The sequence below is a fragment of the Notamacropus eugenii genome, chromosome 5 (assembly GCF_028372415.1).
Source record: "Notamacropus eugenii isolate mMacEug1 chromosome 5, mMacEug1.pri_v2, whole genome shotgun sequence".
NCBI classification, from domain to species: Eukaryota; Metazoa; Chordata; class Mammalia; order Diprotodontia; family Macropodidae; genus Notamacropus; species Notamacropus eugenii.
In genome coordinates, this window is record NC_092876.1 from 214832882 (window position 1) to 214854345 (window position 21464).

Here is a 21464-nt window from a genome sequence, read left to right on the forward strand (position 1 = left end):
ACCAGCATAGTTCTGAATCGCAAAGTATAACAGACTCTCCATATAGAAGGCAGAAGAAAAAGATTTACTCAGACACCAGAAAGTCATATCCCAACACCAGAAATCCTAATTCTTCATAGGAACCAAGTAGTCAATATACATTAGCACTACAGGGGACAAAGCAATTCCCAAGCCTCCCCCCCAACCCCACCCCATGCTGGGGTCTTCCTACAAACGAACACTCAGGAGCCTCACTGTGACTGCTTCCCTATTTCCTCTCCTCCCTCCACCCTAACAGCTCTCACCAACTTCCTCCCAGTTTTGCTCCCCCCTTCCTGCTCCACCCATTCAGCAAGCTCTTCCCACCATATGTGACTTAGACTTCCATGTAATTTAAGCAGATCACATGGACCTATTAATGAATGGGAAAGATCTTTCCATTTAAATTACCATTACAGCCAGAAACCATTGCCACTGAGTTCCTTCTTCTACAGAGAGCTCTTGAATAAAATAGTTGTGAAACTAAGGTAAAAGTACCATGCCTCTTATTGATTTCTCATAGAAAATATGTATAGGAGTGGGCTTATGATAGAATTGTGGATTAAAAAACAGCCTCAGGGGGACAGAAAGATGCATATACTCTAGTGCTTCCCCCACAGCCCACAAAATACTTGTAAAAAATGACTCTCAACAAATTCTAGAGGAGCAGAAGCCACAGAGTGACAGAGTGAAAGAGATTTCCAGCCAAAGTTAACCTGGAAGGCTGACAGGAAAGGTCTGTCCCATGGGATGCTGAGCAGAGTGGAGCCCAGCCCTGGTCACACAGCACAGGGAGGAATAGGACCAGAATAGGCCTCTGAGGCAAAATCCTCAAAAGGGAGGGTCCCAGATCCCTCAACCCACAAGCACCAAAGAAAGCTTCAAAGGTCAGTGTGGGAGGGCTTTCCCAGCTGGACTAGAGGGGAGCAGAGTCCTCCCCCCCAGCACTGGCCCCAGGCAGTGGCAGTGGCAGCAGCAGCAAGCAGCTACAGAAGAAGCCTGGGTCCATTGTCCAGCAGCTCAGCTTAAAATCTCTGGGGGAATTGAACAGGGGATCTGAACCTCAGCCCTCAGTGGCGGCTCCACCCCCATGCAAAGCCCCTGGGGGAATTGAGCAGCTGATCTGAATCTCAGCCCTGAATATGGTCCTGGAGGGAGGAGGAACACTAGAATGCTCCTCTTGACAAAGGATTCAGAAGTCAAGTAACTGGCTGGGAAAATGCTGAAAAAAGGGGAAAAAATAAGACCATAGAAGGCTACTTTCTTGGTGAATAGGTATCTCTTTCCATCCTTTCAGATGAGGAAGAACAATGCATACTGTCAGAGGAAGTCAAGGCTTCTGCCTCCAGTATCTCCAAAACGAATATGAAATGGGCTCAGGCCATAGAAGAGCTTGAAAAGCAAATCAGCAGCTTGGTAAAGGAGAACCAAATAAATGCCAAGGAAGAGAACAACTTTAAAAATAGGCTAACTCAAGTGGAAAAAGAGGTCCAAAAAACCAACGAGGAGAAGAAGGCTTTAAAAAGCAGAATTAGACAAATGGAAAAGGAGGTTTAAAAGCTCACTGAAGAAAATAGTTCTTTAAAAATGAGAGTAGAGTTCAGGAAAGCTAATGACTATGAGATAAACCAAGAAGTTAGAAAATAAAACCAAAAGTTTGAAAAAATAGAAGGTAATGTGAAACATCTCATTGGAAAAACAACTAACCTGGAAAATAGATCTAGGAGAGACAATTTAAAAATTATGGGACTACCTGATCAAAAAAAAGAACCTAGACATTATTTTTCATGAAATTATCTAGGAAAACTGCCCTGACATTCTAGAACCAGACGGCAAAATAAATATTGAAAGAATCCACTGATCACCTCCTTAAAGAGACCCGAAAAAAGAAACTCCTAGGAATATTGTGGGCAAATTTCAGAGTTCCCAAGTCAAGGAGAAAATATTGCAAGCAGCTAGAAAGAAACAATTTGAGTATTGTGAAAATACAATCAGGATAACACAGGATCTGGCAGCTTCTACATTAAGGGATCTAAGAGCTTGGAATATGATATTCCAGAAGTCAAAGGAACTGGGATTAAAACCAAGAAGCATCTACCCAGCAAAACTGAGTATAATACATCAGGGGGAAAAAAGGGTCATTCAATGATATAGAGGACTTTTAAGCATTAATGATGAAAAGACCAGACCTGAATAGAAAATTTGACTTTCAAACATAAGAATCAAGAGAATCATGAAAAGGTAAACAGGAAAAAGAATCAAAAAGGACTTTCTAAAGCTGAATGGTTTACATTCTTACATGGAAAGACAATATTTGTAACTCTTGGGATTTTTCTCAGTATTTGTGTAGGTGGAGAGATTATATACACACACACAGTACAGGTTGAGTTGAATCAGAAGAGATGATATCCATAAAAAAAATTAAATTAAGGGGTGAGAGAGGAAAATATTGAGAGGAAAAAGGGAGAAATGGAATAGGGCAGACTATTGCCAGGAAAAATCTTTTTCAATGGACGAGAAAAGGGAAGAGGTGAGAGGGGAAAAGAGAAGCTTACTCTCTTCACATGTGGCTTAAGAAGGGAATAACATGCTCACTAAATCTGGTATGAAAATCTATCTTACACTACAGGAACGTAGGGGAGAAGGGGACACCTGGGATGAGGGGGATGATAGAAGGGAGGGCAAATGTGAGAAGGGAGTAACTAAAACTTTTGGGAAGGGACAAGGACAAAGTGGGGGACAGGATAGGATGGAGGGCAATATAGCTAGTCTTACACAACATGATTATTATGGAAGTCTTTTGCAAAATGACACATAGATAGCCTGTATTGAATGCTGACCTTCTCAGTAGGGATAGGTGGGGAAGGAGGCAGGGAAGGAGAGAAGTTGGAATTCAAAGTATTAGAAACCAATGTTGAGAATTGTTATGGCATATAACTGGGAAATAAGAAATACAGGTAATGGGATATAGAAATTTATCTTGCCCTACAAGAAAAGAGAGAAGATGGGGATAAGGGAAGGGTGGGATGTGATAGAAGGGAGGGTATATTGAGGGAAGAGATAATTAGAATGCAAGGTGTTATGGGGTGGAGGAGGGGAGAGATGGGGAGAAAAATTGGAACTCAAAAGTTTTTGGAAATGAATGTCAAAATCTAAAAATAAATAAATAAAACTAAAAAACGAATAGTTGCTGGAAGCAAAGGAGGAAAATGTGTTGTGGGATTTTTTTTAATGCATATTTATCATTTAAACTTCATCAACCTCAGAAGTGCCTCTTGAAAAAAAAGTGTATTGGATTGCATTGCTTATTGAATTTATCAACTTTATTTAGTCCTTCATCAAAGTTGTTTGTCAAAATTTCTTCATAATCCATCATGTTTCTGCTTTAATAAATTTCAAAAGATCAGTTTCTTCATCTAAAAAAAAAAACAGTCTCAGGTAGGAGTTCTCAGAAAAAAATATTTAATAAGCAAATATATCTAACTACAATTTTAACCAGTTATAGCAATTAAGCACTACTTTTGGTACCTGGCAAATTTACCCTATAATGTCACTTCTTTCCTACTTTATGCTTCAAGAGAAATTTCTAAATTCACCAACCACTTACCCAAGTATTTGCCATTCCAGGGAGTATTCCAGATGAAGTTACTGATTGGAGAATTCTTTTCAAATCCTTACTACTGTGCATTACAATGATTTCAAGCATGAAGATTTGCCCAGAGTAGGCTTGCAGCCATGAAAGGACTATCATGTGAAGCCACACCTATATCTTGCCTGGCATAGAAGACACAAATTCCATTTAATGCAATATTGCTTTAAGTGAACTATCCTATATGTCACCAAGAAAACTATTCCTTTTTCCTCCATAACTTCTGCATATGAGGAACTTATACCCTAAAGCATGAATTTTTAATTTCCCTTATGCTAGCCACAGCTTTCCAAGTACTGCTGTGTTCTTGGTTCATAAAGGAAACAAAGGACTTAGAAATAATTAATTTTAGTTACCCTTGTGCCTCCTCCTTAGTGAACAGAGTAACTGCCTCTTAGAAGCATAGGGTTATTTCCCTTCCCTGGTGGCAGGAACAAGACAAAAACATTGCATTGGAAATGCAGCAAAAGCCAACAGAGAGAACATAATTCTTTCTGATGGGGTTCAGACTCTGGAAACCTCCTTGAACTCCCCTTGAATCTTCTCACTTAATCTGGCCCTTCTTACTCAAATCTAATCTTCTCATTTGGTCTGGCAATCTCTGGAAGCCCATGGGCTTTTCATTATCACTGTGCCCAGGTTTTGGTTGCACTCCCCACCCTAGATCCTATCAAAACCCCATCCACCCCCAGGCTGCTGACCACTCCCATCAAGATCCTCCTTAGATTCTCAATCTGTATTCATCCCAGGGTACTGGTCATTCCCATCAAGACCTCTGGATTGTCCCACCTGCTTTCAATCCAAACCCTTCATTGTCTGAGATCTCCTGATTGCCTCCAGCTGTTTCCAACCCTTGACCAGTCACCCCAGTCCCACTGAGGTGCTCCTTGGATTTCTCCTCAATTCCTTCTCTAAACCCCTCCTCCTATTACCCTAGACTACCAGACCACCCCCAGATCCCTCCTACAGTCTTTTCTGTATTTAAGTTCCCTCTTGTTTCCATGAAGGTGCTCAGATTCAATCCAGCTCAAACTGTGTCTAGTTGAGATTCTATCTGGCCCCCTTGTGAATACAAGCATTACAAATGCTTAGGCTCCTTAAGAGTCAACCCAATATGGTGAATCTTTAATAAACTTTGTTTTTCTTTGACTTTAAGAAGTCTTGAATCGAATTCATTTGAGCACAACCCAGCGTGTTGGTATTTCTGGGTCCCCAGTACCCCTCAGACTTCAACACTTCCACTTTTGGATAGTTCAAATTGTTAGGAGGCTATGCAGAAAGTACAAGAGTAAGAAGGATAGCTAACAAGTTGGATGACAAAAAGAGAATCCCCCAATATTGATAGAATAGAATTTGAGGTTAAATCTTTCAAGTCTCCTTCCTTAAACAGAGGATTTGACTAATCAGCAATCATAAGAGGGAGAGAGAAAGGAAGAGAAAGAGAGAAACAGGTAAGGGAAGGGAGAGACAGGTGGAGACAGAGATAGGCAGAGAGGTAAATTCATTAGATCATATAAAAAAGATGAAAGAGACAGAAAAACAGACATAGACAGATATAGAGAAACAGAACAAATACACAAAAGAGAAGTATGAGATATAAAGAGAAAGGGAGGAAAGAAGAAAGAATATAAGTCAGAAGACCTGGGCTCAAATTCTGGCTCTGCACGCACACGTGCATGCGTGCATGCGTGCATGCATGCGTGTGTGTCCTTTGTTTCCGAAGAAGACCATGCCATCAGAGAAATGATGACATGAATTGCACTTGACTTTGTTTTGAGAGAGGGAGGGCTTTTGCAGGTCACCAGCCTCACTTCTCCTCCAGAGCCATCTGAATCCAGTGACCAGATATTCATCAGGATGATTCAAGATGACCCAGGATGAGGCAATTGGGGTTAAATGACTTGACCAAGGTCACAAAGCTAGTGAGTGTCAAGTGTCTGAGGTGAGATTTGAACTCAAGTCCTCCTGACTCCTGCACTGGTGCTCTATCCACTGCACCACCTAGCTGCCCTTTTATCTGTATGACCTTGGAGAAATCACTTCATATTTCTTGACCTTTGTAAAGTTTCTCTCTCTGTAAGATGAGGGGTTTGTTCTTAATCACCAATATTCTTTCTAACTTTAAGATCCTATAATGCAAGTAAGAGTTCTTGGAATATTACCAAGTACCATAGAAATGTGAAATCCTATTTTTCCTTATCCTATCATTATTATTACTGTAAAAGGCCTGTGCTTACACAGGCCTCAGACATGATTCTGGTCCTGATTGGACTAGACCAGGTTAGGGCTCTTCTGAAAGGAAAAAAACTAAAAGACCTCTAAAAGGTCTCTTCTAGCCCTAGGATTCTAAGAAAGCCATGAGAAAAAAAAAGACCAATTTACATCACCCCGATGAAGTCTTCCTTCCCCAAATTCTCCTACCCACCCCTGACTCTTCCCTAGTCAATGATTTCTAGTCAAGAAAGCAGTCAATAACAAATTCTGTTCAAACCAAAATATGACTCGATATTGTTTTTTGAAGCCTCGAAGAGAAGCCATTGAAAAAGAATGTTATTTTACAGTGTGCTTTCTTTCATCCAATTAGAAGTACTCATACGCTGCTCCACTTGCCTCTAGGGGACACTCTGGCTGACACTGGCAATTCACATGCAAGCAAAAGGTAGCTACTCCTGTGAGTAATAACTTTAACTATTGGTTCTCTTATGTAGAAGACTAAAAGGATATATACCTTTTATTCTAGTTTCCCTCCAAATAAAAATTCTCTAAAATATACTCTGACCCCAAATTTTCTTCTATAAAACATAAATTAATTTTACTTAGATGTGGAAATACTCTTGAGTTTTCTGAATAAGAAATAATGAACAAGACCAAGTCAGATTAGATGTGGGAAAGCAGAGGTTTAGTGAAAGAAAATTCTAAATACACAAATTATAGTTTTAATTACCAACCTATCAAAAATCCATCATGCAGCATTTTCATCTCAAATACATCAAGAAATTAAAGATTATTTGACTTGCTGCAATTAAACAAAAGCACAGCCATTACGGGGCCATTGTTTTCCATGCGCGTAGGCTGGTTTTAAAGATTTGTTTTTTTGTTTGTTTTAAAGCAACAGCATTATCTGCTCAATGGCCCAGCAAGAAGGTTTTGTTAACAAATTTCGCCCAAGTTTCCATAGAAATGCATTGATTGGAGCATAATTTCAGTTAATATTTCCTTCTCCCTCAGACTCCTCTGCTTGCTTACACTAACCATGCACCTTCCCCTTGCAGTCGGTTTCATCTTTTGTTCGGCTCAGTAGGTTTCCTAACTGGTGGATTTTATTGAGTTAAATCAAGCTGTCACTTCATCTGCCTGAAGGATGACTCAAATACAACACATAATAATAAAAGAAAAGTAGGATAAAATAATCTTGTCAAGCCAGAAAAACTGATTGCTTGAAGTTGTAGCCTTCAATCAATACACTAATTCCACAATTTATACCTCTTTCAATTGGAGAGGAAAGAAACCCTGATATGGTATTTCTTGGCTCACTGACCAACTTTGACCTTCTATCTATGTGAATATAGGATTAGCAAGTGCTTCTGCTTTAGTGAAATCGCCTATAAAAATAGGAAAGCAAATAAATGGCATTTGAGGCTCCAACTAACTTTATTAATTCAAAAACACAAGGGGACCAATGTAGTATTTAAGTGGCAAGTCTCCTAAAATGGGGATTTTTTTTTTTTTTTTTTTTTTTTTGCACCTTTAGCTTGGTATCTTGAAGGGTCATCAGGAAAGAATTTTTATACTAGATTTTGTGGCACTTAACAACCTTAGCACTGACATGGCCTCTAGCCACCAAGACTTCTTTCTTTGTTTAGAAACAAGTAAAACAGGTAACCAGGGCATCTATTTTACACCACAGTCAGAGGAACTCTGCTCATTTGTCTATTGTGTCTCATTTTTCTTTCAAAATGTATACTTACTTGGCTTCTTACTAAGTCTGTTATCTATGGTCAAATAGTTTCCACCCATCTACTGAGTTACAACAATCATTTCTTAAATGGTATATCACCCTAGTTTATCACCCATTAATTCTTTTATAATAGTCTATCATTTTCAAAAGTGACTTTTTTATTTGTAAATTGTAATTAATTTACATAGCTTTTAGAAATCAATAAAAACGCTCCATTTCAAAATTCCGGACGTTCTTTGGCTATCAGGTTTCTGCTTTGCTTTCATAATTCCTCCCCTGCAGGCACAAACCAGGAAATAAAAATTCTTTGTTTAGCAAGCCTTTTATATTTCACTAGGCCACCTGCTTAACTTGGGTAGCAGCATGCAATCAAAAAGAGTCTCATATATTGGTAGTTTTATTCTGTCTTGAATCCTTAAAAAAATTACACAGAATGCTGTTTTAATAGAGAAATTAAAGTCCTATTCAGTGCTATTTCTTTAAATAGCACAAACTAAAATACTACATATGACTAATGTGTTTTTATTTTAAAGTTATCTCTTTTTTTCTTTTGACTTTGAAGAGGCATTTTTCCCATTCTTCATTAATTAATATTTATCAATTTCTTCAGGAAAACTAGAATCATAAGAAACCAAAAATTCCTCATCCTACAATGTTCCAGCCTTTTTCATTTTGGCTGGTTTGGAAATCAAGCAAGCTCTCATTCACTTTGAACTTTGCAGTCCAGTCCAGAGGTGCACATTTGAAGCAGCGAGGTAAAGCCTTTCAGCAGTCTAAACTTGGCTGTGTTGATTGAATGAGTTGGCTCATTCTCCTCTCCTGATTTTGGAAACCTTATGTTCCTTCAAAGTTTTGTCCACCTCCTCCAGGAGGCATTTCTCCCTACTCTTTCCTCCAAATACTAGTGGTAGACACACACACACACACACACACACACACACACACACACACACACACACACACACACACACACACACACACACACTGACCTTGTATTTACATCTTGTAAATATTTCTTGCATTTATTTATTTACTAATTGTTCCCCTCCCCTCCACCCTCATGAAATCCTCATCTCTTCTCCTTTTGAATCCTCAGCACCTAGCAAAGTACCTGACACATGACAGGTACTTAATCAGTGCTTATAGACTGAATGATAATTGTTACCAGATTTCTAAAAGTCCTACATCTGGATTGTGTTGTAGAGAAACAGGGAGCTAGGGAAGGAATGGGTCACTTGACCCACAAACTTTTATTCCACTCCCCAGTTCTGGTCACATAATGCTTAACCCTGGCCAGATCCCAGCTATATCTATGTGTCCTTTGGTTTTGGAAGAGAAAAAAAGGTTAAAAAATGGAAAGATAAGGGAGAGAAAAGAGGAAGGAAAAGCAGAAAGGATATTGTTGAAAATAATTCATGCTTCAGAAGGAAGCATTAGAATTCAACCCCTTTTAAAAGTTTTGCTCTCCACTTATCCTTTCTACCCTAAGCCTTCTGTTGTTAAGTTGTTTCAGTCATTTCTGACTCTTCATGATCCCATATGGGATTGTCTTGGCAAAGGTACCAGAGTGGTTTGCCATTTCCTTCTTCAGCTCATTTATAGATGAGGAAACTGAGGCAAACAGTTAAATGACTTGCTCAGGATCACATAGCTAGTAAGAGTCTGAGGCCAGCTTTGAACTCAGGGAAATAAGCCTTCCTGCTACCAGGCCCCAAAATTTATTGACAGTGTCAACCTAGCTGCCCTACCCTCAAGACCTGAAGTAAGCTAAATTCTACCTCTTCATTATCTACACAGTTTATAATCCCTCAGATCTTTATTAGTTGCATACTGTATATATACTCACACTTCTATGAAAATATAATTAGAGGGTCAAAGAAACTTTTTCAAATGGGCACCAAAAGGATTCAGCAATTCTGCCATGTTACTGAAGTTCACCCACAAGCCCATAGTTTTCAAATCCAGTGTCATTTTCTGACCTGTCTTTTATTCTTTTACGTTATTTTGACATTAATCACTCCTACCTCTTAAATTCTCCCTGAGCTTCCCCTTTTTTGGCCTCTTTCATACTGTGTTGCTTTAAGTCTCCTATTAATCTGACCTCCTTCACTTGCTCTTTATTCTTTTACCCCTTATCTGGGGGCATCTCCCAAGTTTTCGGTCTTTGGTTTACTGTTCTGCATTCAGTATACTCTCTTTGTCCCCCTCTCCCTCTCTCAGAAGTCAACCATTCCCACAACTGCAACCTCAGGCTGCACTCTAGGTAGTTGAAAGACAGTACCCAGAGGGTTAAGTCAGAGGTCAAGAATTATACTAGAGGTCAAAACAGGCAGACAGTTTGGAACCAGGGAGGGTGGTCAAAGTAGGAGCAGAAGGTCAAAGCAAAGGAAACAATCAAGAACCTGAGATCATACAGAAAGCAGAGGTCAAGATAGGGCAGTGGGTCAAGGTCATTCAGAAGAACCGAACCTGACACATGCATCAGGAACAAGAAGATCTTGTAGCTGAGGCGAGCCTTCAAGAAAGTTTCTTATCCTTTCCCATTTGTAGCAGGAACCAAAAACGACTTTCTTAAAATGGGGACAACCCTAGGACACAGAGATCCAGGTTTCTATTAAAAAACCTGCCACGCACAGCAGAGCCTAACCAACTTTCCCCTCTGCCTAGAGGATTACAGACTCCATCTCTAACCTCAACCTCTTTGATGAGGTTATTTTCTGCCATGAGCTTTAGTCCCTCTAAAATTAAACTTAGCTTCCTTACAAAATTGTTCCACTTCTTGACATCTGTACACACACACACACGTGTGTGTATGTGACATCCTACATATGTGTCCTCTATCATTGGTACAACCATACTTGCAATAATGCAAACTCAAATTATTTGAGTCATCTTTTACTCTACATCTCCCCTACCTCCCTTGTCAAATTACCAAATCTTTCAGTCTCCCTTTTTAATATCTTCTGTCTTTGCCCCTTTATTTTCTGTATTATCCTATATTTCCTTCACCATTAGTTCATTCCATTAAGTTAGTTCATTTCATTAGATCATTTGTAACTTGTTTTCCTACTCCAAATTTCTCTTATCTCCCCATTCACATACCCAATTCATTGTATGCATCACTTACAGGTAAATTCTTTCAAAAATACAATTTTGATATTGTCACTTCACTATTCAAGTCTCTGATGGCTCCCAGCTGCCTACAGGATAATATCCAGACTCCTTACCTGACTTTTCTACAGTCTATACAACACCTAGTTTTCTAACCTTAAATAATCCCGTTTAATTCTTCAGTTCATGATAGTGAAGACCAGTCTACTTGTTGAACTCTAAATCTGCCGTGAATGCTATTCTTTTTCTTATTTGAAGCCTGGAATTTAGAAAGTCCACCTGCCTCCTTTGTCTTTGTCCAAATCCTCAGCTTCCTTCAATTCCAAGTTCAAGGCTAATCTTTCCAAAGCCTCCCCTGACAATTCTTTTTGTTCTTCTGGCACTAGTTGTCTTTGGACATTTGTTTTATTCACTTCCTTGTGTTGGTTTTTGCCTGTTTCACTTGTATAAAATCTACATCTATAGATCTATATATGTGTGTGTATGTGTATGTATGTATGTATCCTGGTTATATTTCCTGAACCTGTCATCTTCTATATTGTCCAGAACATAAAAAGTACTCAACAGATACTGATTATTGGCAATTCCTTGAAGCCTACCCTATGATAGTCTCTAATTGGCAACATGAAATTATTAGTTACCTTGAATTGATAAGATTTTAGGGGATGGAGGGAATCAAGAGACATGTCGTAAGGTCTTACAAGAACTTGGATTTCCCTCAGGAGTCTCCTGGCAAAGACCAGGATGACATAGGCTAAAGTGGGCTAGGGAGGTTAAAGAAAGTATCTGACCATGTATATTCCTATTCTGATTTCCATGCAAAACATTGTCCCCATGACTTCAAAGGACACATGCCATTTAATGACTCAATGAGCTAAACTCCCCTTTTTTCTAAGTTTAATGCAGAGACTGTGGCCCTTCTTTCCTCATTGGCCATCCATCCATGAAGTTCATTCATCCATCCATCTCTCCATCCATCCATGCATCCATTCATTCATTCATTCATTCACAAGGATTTATTAAGCATTATATTCAGACTACTATGTTGGGTAACAAACCTAAAGATTAAATAAAATATGGTCCCTGCCCTCATTGAATTTGCAATCTAATAGTGGAAACTAAACACTAAAGTAATACAAAATAAAACATAAAGAAGTCATAAGAAAAGTGCAAAGAGCTAAGTGAAGTTCAAGGTGGAAAAAAGATCATTGTCAAAAGAGGGAACTAAGGAAAGACTACATGGAATGTGGCATTTGATCTGAGTTTCAATGGATAGGTAAAATGCTTGTGTAATACAGGGGTTGCTTACTTTCCCAAACCCCTTCAGAACTGACAAGGCTTGGTCCCCAAGAAGGTGGCTCTAAGAGCAAATACTGAGAGGTTGGGGGATGATTAGTTCATAAGCTTCCAGAGTACTTTCTCCCAGGATTATCAGTTGATGTGAATTAGCCAACTAGACTTAATTAGCTTATGGGAAAGGATATTTACTAAGGTGCTATAGTAAGAGTAGCTGATATAAAACATCCCACCAGGAGTCTGGGGATCACTCTCCCACACAAAGGAATAGAGGTCAGGAGAAAGTAGGTTCAGACTTTGAAAGCACATGGCAAAGGGGTAACAATTTCTAGTTGTTCAATTTGTTTTTCTTTTGTGGGGGTATTAAATATCCCCTTAGAAAATGTACTTTCAGCTGAGTTCCTTGTAAAAGTCTTGAAGCTGAATTTCTTCAGTTTCCAGTTTGTCCTTGGTTCCCATTGTAGACACTGCTGCCAGCTGCTATGGCCTCTGACTCTCCAAATTTCACAAGACCCAACTGTGTCAAGTGTAGGAAGTACGAGTCAGAAGCTGCGCTTCCTCTGCCCCCTAAGTGATTCTCCCTCAGTCTTGGCTAGAACTGCTCTCTCTCAAATGCTGAGTTTGCTGTTTTATACAAGACTCTTAGTGCATGACTAGAGCTCACAAACAATGTGAACACAAGACTTATTGCACCTTGTTAAAACATGTTTGGTATATTGATTCAATGGAGATGTCTACGCTATGCTTACATGTACAACATACCTCTGCCCAATGAAATCAAGAAGTCCATGGGACACTCCTACATACACGTATACTTAGATTGATATTCTCAATGTCTTGCATGAAGTAGGCACTTGATAAATATTTGAAGGGAACAGAACAATTGGAAGAGACAAAATAAAGGGAATGACATGCTAAATACAAGAAGTAGCAGGAATAAACACACTAAGAAAAGCATGTACCAAGCATGGGAGATGGCATTTAGTCCAGTTTGACTATGGCATAATTAATATACAAGGAAGAGAATCCTATAAAACTGATCTAGGAAGACAGGATGGCCCTACATTATCGGAGGCCAGCAAAAGGAATTTAAACGTTATTCACCAGGTAATAGGGAATGGTGAACAAGTTCTCAGCAGATAAATGACATGAACAGATTGTGCATAAAGAAGAGTGAATCAACAGTGATGGGAAGGGTAAAATAGAGAAGAATGGCAAAAGTAGAGAACAAAGAATGGTTAAGAGAATATGACAATAGTTCAAGTAGATAGAAATGAATAACTTTGTTAGAATGGGGATAATGGAGACAAAGGAGGGAATGGTGATAAGAGAAACTAGAGAACTAGGAAACTGATTGAATGGTGCAATCAGCTGGCAGTGGATTAGAGGAGGGAGGTAAGACAGATGAATAGATGATGATAACATCAGAAAGTCTGGGTCAATAGTGTTGCCAGTTAAGGAAAAAAGGATATAAAAAAAAGAACAAATCTGGGGCAAAAATATTTAAAGACATATTATTAAGTTTGAGGTGCCAGTAAAGACATGAAAATAGGGATCTTGATCATGAGTGGGTATATATATTTTGGGAAGTCAACTTTATAAAGACTATAGTTGAAGACATGAGGGTAAAAGTGCCAAGAGAAAGAATGTAGAAAGAAAAAAAGAAGAGAACTGAGAACAGAACCTTGGGGAACAGCCACTCATAATAAGGGGTCAACAATGAGATTAGAATAAAGAAAAATATTAGTTCAAGATAGAACCAGAGAATTGAACATGAGAAAACAAGAAATGAGAGAGCATCCAGAAGAAAGGGTTTATGAATAACAATAAATGCTACAGAAGGGTCTAGGAAGGTGAAGACTGAGAAAGGACTGTTGTTTTTGGTGAAGACAGAAGCCAGATTGCATTGGGTTGAGAAATTAGGAGACAGTGGAGAAGAAGCATTGTGTATAGGCTAATTTATACACACACATATATGTATACATATAGACATGTATGTATGTCTACATGTATGTGTATATATTTATGTGTGTGTATCTATATATGTGTGTATACAAATAGATAAATATATATGTGTGTATACATATATATATATATATACATATACATATAAAAGATAGGACAGTAACTTGATTGAATAGAAGAGTCAAGAGAAAGCTTTTGCGCGGATTGGAAACATAAACAGATGAGAAGGAATCAGTGGACCTAAAGAAGTTGAAGATGAATGACAGAGGGCAAAGTTTATAGAATAAGGTCAAAGTCATAGAAGAGGCAGGCAGGGATGGTATCAAGAATACTGTTAAGGGAATTAGTCTTGGCAAGGACTAGGCGCATTACCTCCGAGACAGAAAGGAAATATAGAGAGAATGGAATAAATGTACTTAGAAGGTTTAAATTTAAAATAAGGGAGTTTAGAAAAAGTCCTTCCAATGGCCTTTATCTTCCCATTGAAGTGGAAAGTTAGGTCATTGCTGTAACTTTAGAGTTTATTGGTACAGTTTGGTGGCTTAGGGAGAAAAGGGAAAAGGATGGAGAATTAATAAGTGAGGAATGAAGAATTGCTGAGTAGCAGCAAAGACACACTTGAGGTTGTACAGCACAAATTTATAGTGGGTAAAGTCAGTGTGGTTTCATTACTTTTTCCAACGATTATTCTGTAGCTCAGAAGCAAAGAAGTCAAATACTGGACTTACCCACTGTTGGATATTAGAAGACAGAAAAGGCAAAAGGTCAGGGAGGAGTGGGTATTGAAGAAACATTAGGGTGCTAACTGGTGCATTATTACGATGACTTTGAGGTCAAGATTGGGTGTGATGAAGTCACAGTCAGTAAGAACTCAGAGTATAGGAAGGAACTAAGAATCATGATTGGGATAAAGAACAAAATTTAATCAGATGCTCTAGTTCTAGCTTTAGAATTAGAAGAAGCCACGTAATTTTACCCTCTCCTTTACAAATAAGTAAACCGAGGGAGAACCAGTGAGGTTGAAAGACTTGCTCAAGGATACACAGACAGTAAATGTCAGAACCAAGACCTGAACCTCCATTCTCTGATTTTGGGGGGGAATTCTTTTTATTGAAACTCAACTGAATATCACATATATCTGGTGTTAGAAAAAAAATCACATTTGTACTTTTGATATTAATGGTGCCAAAACTAAAGCAGGAACTGGAACTGGACATAACAGGGATGGGTAAGGGGTGGAGGTAATGCTAAAAACAATATATATATATATATATATATATATATATATATATATATATATATATATATATATATATATATATATATATATATATATATATATATATATATATATATATATATATATATATATACCTATATATAGATACATATATATATATATTTTCATTCTGGAGTGAAAAGTAGGAAAGGGGTGGGGTGGGGAAATGATGGAGAGATGAAAATAAAAGAATATAGTCAGAGATTAAATGAGTGTACAAAACTGGATACAACAAAATCCTTTTTACAAAATATAGATTTATTAAGAAAATTTAGGCAAAAAAAAAGAGCCAGAAAGTAGGAGAAAGAGAAGGAAAGAGACAGAGAGCAGTAGGGAGGGGTAGGCAGAATAAAAAAGATAGAGAGAAAGGATCAGAGGATACAAAAGAAACGAAAACATTAGATTAGAGGAGGAAAGGGAAAGAGCATAGGTAAGAAAAATGAGAGGAAGAAGAGAAGAGAGCTCAGCACAACAAAGACACAGAAGCTTATACTGCCCAAATGACAGTAAAACCTTGCTGAGTCATCTTAGCATAAAACAAAACATGCTGAAATATAGTGTGCTACCTCCCACCAATTTGATTTTCAAGAAGTGACCAAGCTAATGTGTTACTTCAGTGGAGCAGAGATAAGTCTTTGGTGAGAGTTGAATAATTGTAGAGTCAAGATGTTAGAAGAGTAATCTGTATGAATATTGAAAAGCTTGAGATTGATGACAAGGAAGGAGGTTGGAAGAAAGATCAAACTCAGCTGTAAAGAAGAAACTTCCAAGAATGACTTGGAAATCTGTAGAAAACCACAAGGACTGGTAAGAAGACTGGTATGATCAGTTTGCAAGAACTTCCGTTACGGGTTCTAGGAAACTGGTCTAGAAGTGACAGTGAAAGGCAAAAAATATATAAACCTTTCCCCTCTAGGCTCCATGTCTTAAGAGAAATAAGAAATAGAATGGTCTCCATCAGAAACAGCTTAGAGGAATGTATTGTCTTCAGGAAAAAGTAAAGTTCCCTTTAGAGTAAAGCAGTGAAAAGATTGTTCAAGAGAAAGATTATTTGTTAATGATAAGAGAGATGCTGAAAGAGAGAATAAAATAGGTTGGAAGAAGGGCAGACAAGGCTGACATGAGCCCCAGGAGGAGTATGAATCATCGCAATACTTTTCCTTGACTGCTGCATTTCTTTGTTGTAGCTCTGGCCCAGTTTCCAGCCCCTTTACTTTACTTTACAGCCCCTTTACTTCCCCAATACACTTTAGTGTATTGTCTTCCCCGTTGGAATGGAGGCCCTTTGAATAGGGAGTGTCTTGCTTGTTTGTATCTGCATCCCCAGGCCTCAGCACAGTACCTGGCACATGATAAGTGTTTAATAAATGTTTTATTCAGTTATTGTTGGGCATTCACTAAATGGATAGGACAGAAGAGATTTTACACATCTGCCAAGTACTTGGAAACAGCCATATTCATAGGTTAAACTTACGTAAAGGTATGAAAGTACTTGCCATCATTCCCTTCCTCTAACTATAGGGAGTTAACTTTTAATTAATACACTTTGATGCTGACCCCTGGAACACCACCCCAAACTTTCACCTCTCTGAATGCTTATGAGCACTATCTTTCAGTTATTTCACTCTAATGAAGCAAACTATCTTTTACATCAGAGACATAAATAAGGATAGATCTTGCATTCTTGTAGAGGGGTTGATGATATGAAGGGAGCTTGGTGGGAAGGAGCAGGGTGGGAATAGGGATAGGGTGAGGTATGGCAGACCATCAACGTTATCATCAAACATTTAAGACTCTGCTTTATACTAGGCACTGGAGATACAAAGTGATAGAGGAATTAATGTCTAACCTCAAGGAAATTCAGGCATACTCCACAAAATAAGACATAGAAAAAAGAATATGAGGCATATCATGTATAAGGCATTCATAGTTTGCCTGCTAGATATCTAGCATGCCAGTTACTGAACCAGAGAAATTTTCAGTATTACAGCTACTTAGTGAAAGTGAACTTGATTTGAAACAAGGCTTTACCAGGGTAAAAATCTAAGGATAGTGTGAGTGGACTGGAATAATGGTTTCCTGTGAATCATGGGGCATGTTCTCATTAGTCTTTCCTGACCTGGGTCATCAAAGGTGCATCTTATAAACTCCAAATCTTGGTAACCAAAAGACTGGCATGCGGTGTCAGCAAAAAGTCCAATATTACCTCCTTCACACTGCAGGACCTGGAAAGTAACAGACTAAAAGCAGGGGTGGGGAAGCTGCTGCCTTGAGGCCACACGTGGCCCTGGGTTCTCAAGTACAGTCCAAATGGATTCAGTCAAAGAGCTCCATTTGAGGACCTAGAAGGCCACACGTGGCCTCGAGGCAGCAGCTTCCCCACCCCTGAACTAAGGCAATTAACTGTCAAAACCTGAATCTGTGAATAATCTTCCAGAAGCCTGCTTTGCCCAAAAGTGACTATGGGTGGGAAAGAGAAGTGCACAACCTGCAGAATGTGACATCTAAAACAGATACATGTTCTTACTGGCAGTCACTTCTCTCCTCTCTGGTGTAAAAGGCCCCAAGTGGCCTTTAAATTGCATTGCTTGAGATCTTGGAGTTTCTAGATCTCTGGGCCTGAGGAGATACATAAACCAAGTCCACTTTCTCTTAAACCTTTGGCATAAGAAAGCATTATAAGGTGGTAATAGTGTAAAATGGAAAGTACATTGGACCCATATGAAATAGAAGGCAGCAGATCTTGATTATGGGGCTTTGCACAATTAACTTGATCTCTCTGGGTCTCAGGTTCCTTATTTATAAAATGCCAACTCTATCATTCTATAAACCTATGAATTCTTCTATATTCCTCTGCATGTAATCCATTACTGTAGCACATCACTTTTATTTTTGAGCTTCTATTTCTCCAAAGTGGCTACTGTTTATTTTACTTCTGTATATTCAATAAGTATATCCTTTCTTTCCAAGGACAAATCTACAGATGTGGGATCTGTTATACCATCCACTGTCAATTGTGACCAAATGACAGAAAAGCCACAACAGCTTTGCAACTGCTGTTAACTCTAAAGAAAAAATAAATAAATCTCCAAAAACACAGAGCTCACATAGGTCATCAAAGCTACAGTTAACTCTAAAAATAAAACAAAATAAAAGCAAAGAGCTAACAATGAGTATAAACAGAAAAGCTTTCTTTGTTCCATTGGAGGAGGGAAACTAGAGACATGTCCTGGAGCCCCTTCCCCTGAATAGGAGACTCACTTTAGTGTGGATAAATCTCAATACTTATACCAATGGCTAGGCAGCCCTGACACCCACAACAATGAGACAAGTTTGATTCATAATAGGACTTCACAACTGGAACACGAGTACTACAGGTGTTTGTCCAAGCTCAGGGACCACCTGATGCTGGTGTGAAACAATTCTGTGATTTTGCTATGGCTGAGATCATCCACAGGATGAGCTGCAAAGGACTGTTGTTATGCCACCAAGCTTAGGACACAACTTGCTTGCTGGGCTTTAACTCTGGAAAACATCGTGTCTCCTAATAGTTAAAAAAAAAAAAAAAAAAAAAAGGGAAATCTTGGCACGGGGATTCTGACACCACTAAAATTAATTAGCAAGAGGAGTCAAAGCTCTCTCAGATTTTAAATATGGTTCTTCAGGTTTCATTTGAAAATTTTGGGGACCTCTAGACTACGACAAAAAGCATTGGTAACAACTGTCACAAGAAAGACTTGAAGGTCAAGGTTAAGCCAGGACAGACTCAAGACAAACGGGGCAGATTATCAGTAATTTAAAAAAAAAAATAGGAATAACATGGAAATAAGGTTATGTATGCTAAGGATAGGCATGGTAGATGCCTATTTAGATAGAATTCTTAGTTTCAAAAAAACAAATTCGTCACAGGGGGAAAATTTTTTTTTTTAAATCAGGAGCCAAGTTCCATTAGAAAAAGCTTTAAAACAAGTACATCTAGGCAGAGCAGTGTTGACAATCAGAGGAGGTCCTGAAGGCAGGCAATCTTGGTATCTATGAACAGGTATTATACATCTATTAGGCCAGAATGTACATTTCAGGGTGGGGAAGGGGAATGTGGAACACCAAGAAGGGTTTGGGTTATAGGGAAATGATAGGTTACCACCAAGGAGGCTAACTCTGTGAATATCCTGTAATACACTGACCTAGAGCCCCTTATAATCCTTTCAACATAGAATAAAGATTAGCTCAAGTCTAGAGTGACCCAGAAGCTAAGGAGGAGTTAAGTGGCTCCCTGTTTAAAAGTTAGAAGGTAGCAGGGGCAGAAAGCCAAGAAGCTCCTCCCCATGCATTGCGTTCTTCCAACAAGATACATGGGACATAGGTCTTCGAAATATAGCTCTGTTATTGTCCAGAAAGGAAAAAAAGAAGCAAATAGGATAAATACAAGGACTAATGAGGGCAATTCTGGAGACATCAAAGCATAGACATTTGTGGAGTGGAAAGAGTTGTTTTAATGGAATTCAAGAGACCATGGTTGGACCTCTACACTCAGAACCTTGCTACCCATGTGGCACTTGCTTATACCTGGTAGCTCTGTACAAGCCTCTGCACCAATGCAACCATTAAGCACATCCCATCTGTCCTAACCCCATTGTCCTCTTTCTTCTCCCTACGTAGCCATTATTATAGCTACAGACTTCTAACCATGCATTTTGACCTGTGCTATTCACCAAGAAACTTTTTATAAATAGTAAGAAACTCAAGACAAGAGTTTTATAAGACCACTCATCCCCATTCTTTCCCTTTGATATTGGTAGTCTCTGGCTCAGTTTTCATGACAGACCCTAAACAAAGTCTCATGGAGTCATGTGGTTGAGTTTGCCAAACTTGATGCCAAAGAGCAGGGAATTTCCTACCCCGAGTGGGTATTTTTGTGGTCATTGTAATTGTTGTTTGTATTATGTGTTTTCAAACTTATGATTTTCATCAGCATAGGTAATTCCCAGCATAGAAAACTCCCTCCACTGATGGAGTTCATCCATAAGTAATAGTCAGAGACTGATTTAGGACATTGAGAATTTAAGGTCATGATTAAATATCTACTATGTTTCAGAAGGACTTGAAACGGGTCTCCTCAACTCAAGAAAACAAACTCAGTAAGATGCATACTGTTAAATTTTTATATCGATAGACTTGGATAGATTAAGACTTTTGAGGCCAATTTCAGCAGTTTTGGATTAAAATATAAACAGAAATTTTAAGGCTGTATCATCCTATATTTATGGAGGTGATGATATTTATATTAAACCTTAGGAAAAAGTAGGAGAGGAAGGGAGATGAAGAGAGGGAAAGGAAACATGTATTAAATACTTACTATGTGCTAGGCACTGTTCAAAGTGCTAGGTATACAAATGCACACAGAAAAGTCCTTCAAGGAGCTTACATTCTAATGGGGGGAGGCGGTGCAGGGAGGGAGACAAAACACAAAGAGAACTAAAAATAGCGGAGAGGAAGAAGAAACAACAGGTTTTAGAACAATACTTTAGAAGTTAAAAACAGGGCAGAGGAATAAAGATCCATGTGGGCCCCTTCACCAAATGGCTGCTCCAGGAAGAACTCACCAACGAGAGAAAGCAACAGGTCTTAATAGGGAAATATCCCAGGTCAAGAAGGCCATAGGAAGGGTTTGATGTTCCAGGATAGAGGGAAGTTTCAAGATAAGCTTGCATGATTTTGAAGTCCAGAAACCAAGAACAAGCTAGGAAGCTAGGAAGAGCATTTAAAATGGGAGATCTTATCTCTTCATTTTCAATCAGGAATTCTACTTGCTTTTGACTCCATTGAAAAAGCTGACTCCATCCCACTCCCAGGATAAACTCATTACCTGAAATCTCCTCATCATGAAGATTGACTCATATTTGACACTCAACATCTTCTCCAGTTGCCTCTCTTCTCCAGTTAGAGGGGTGGAGGGTAGAGCAATATTTTTTCCCCCAAAGTATTCCTTTATAGAGGGCCAAGAACTTTCCAAGTAACTTTAATTTTCCATCTGTGGTTTTTTGGGGGTTTTTTTCGGTTTCAACTCCACAAGCATCCTGCTCCTATGGTGTCTGTCCCCTCTCCTGGTTTTTAGCTTCCTTTTGCACATTACCTTCTCCTATTAGACTGTAAGTTCCTCAAGGATTGGAATTATCTTTTGCTCTCTT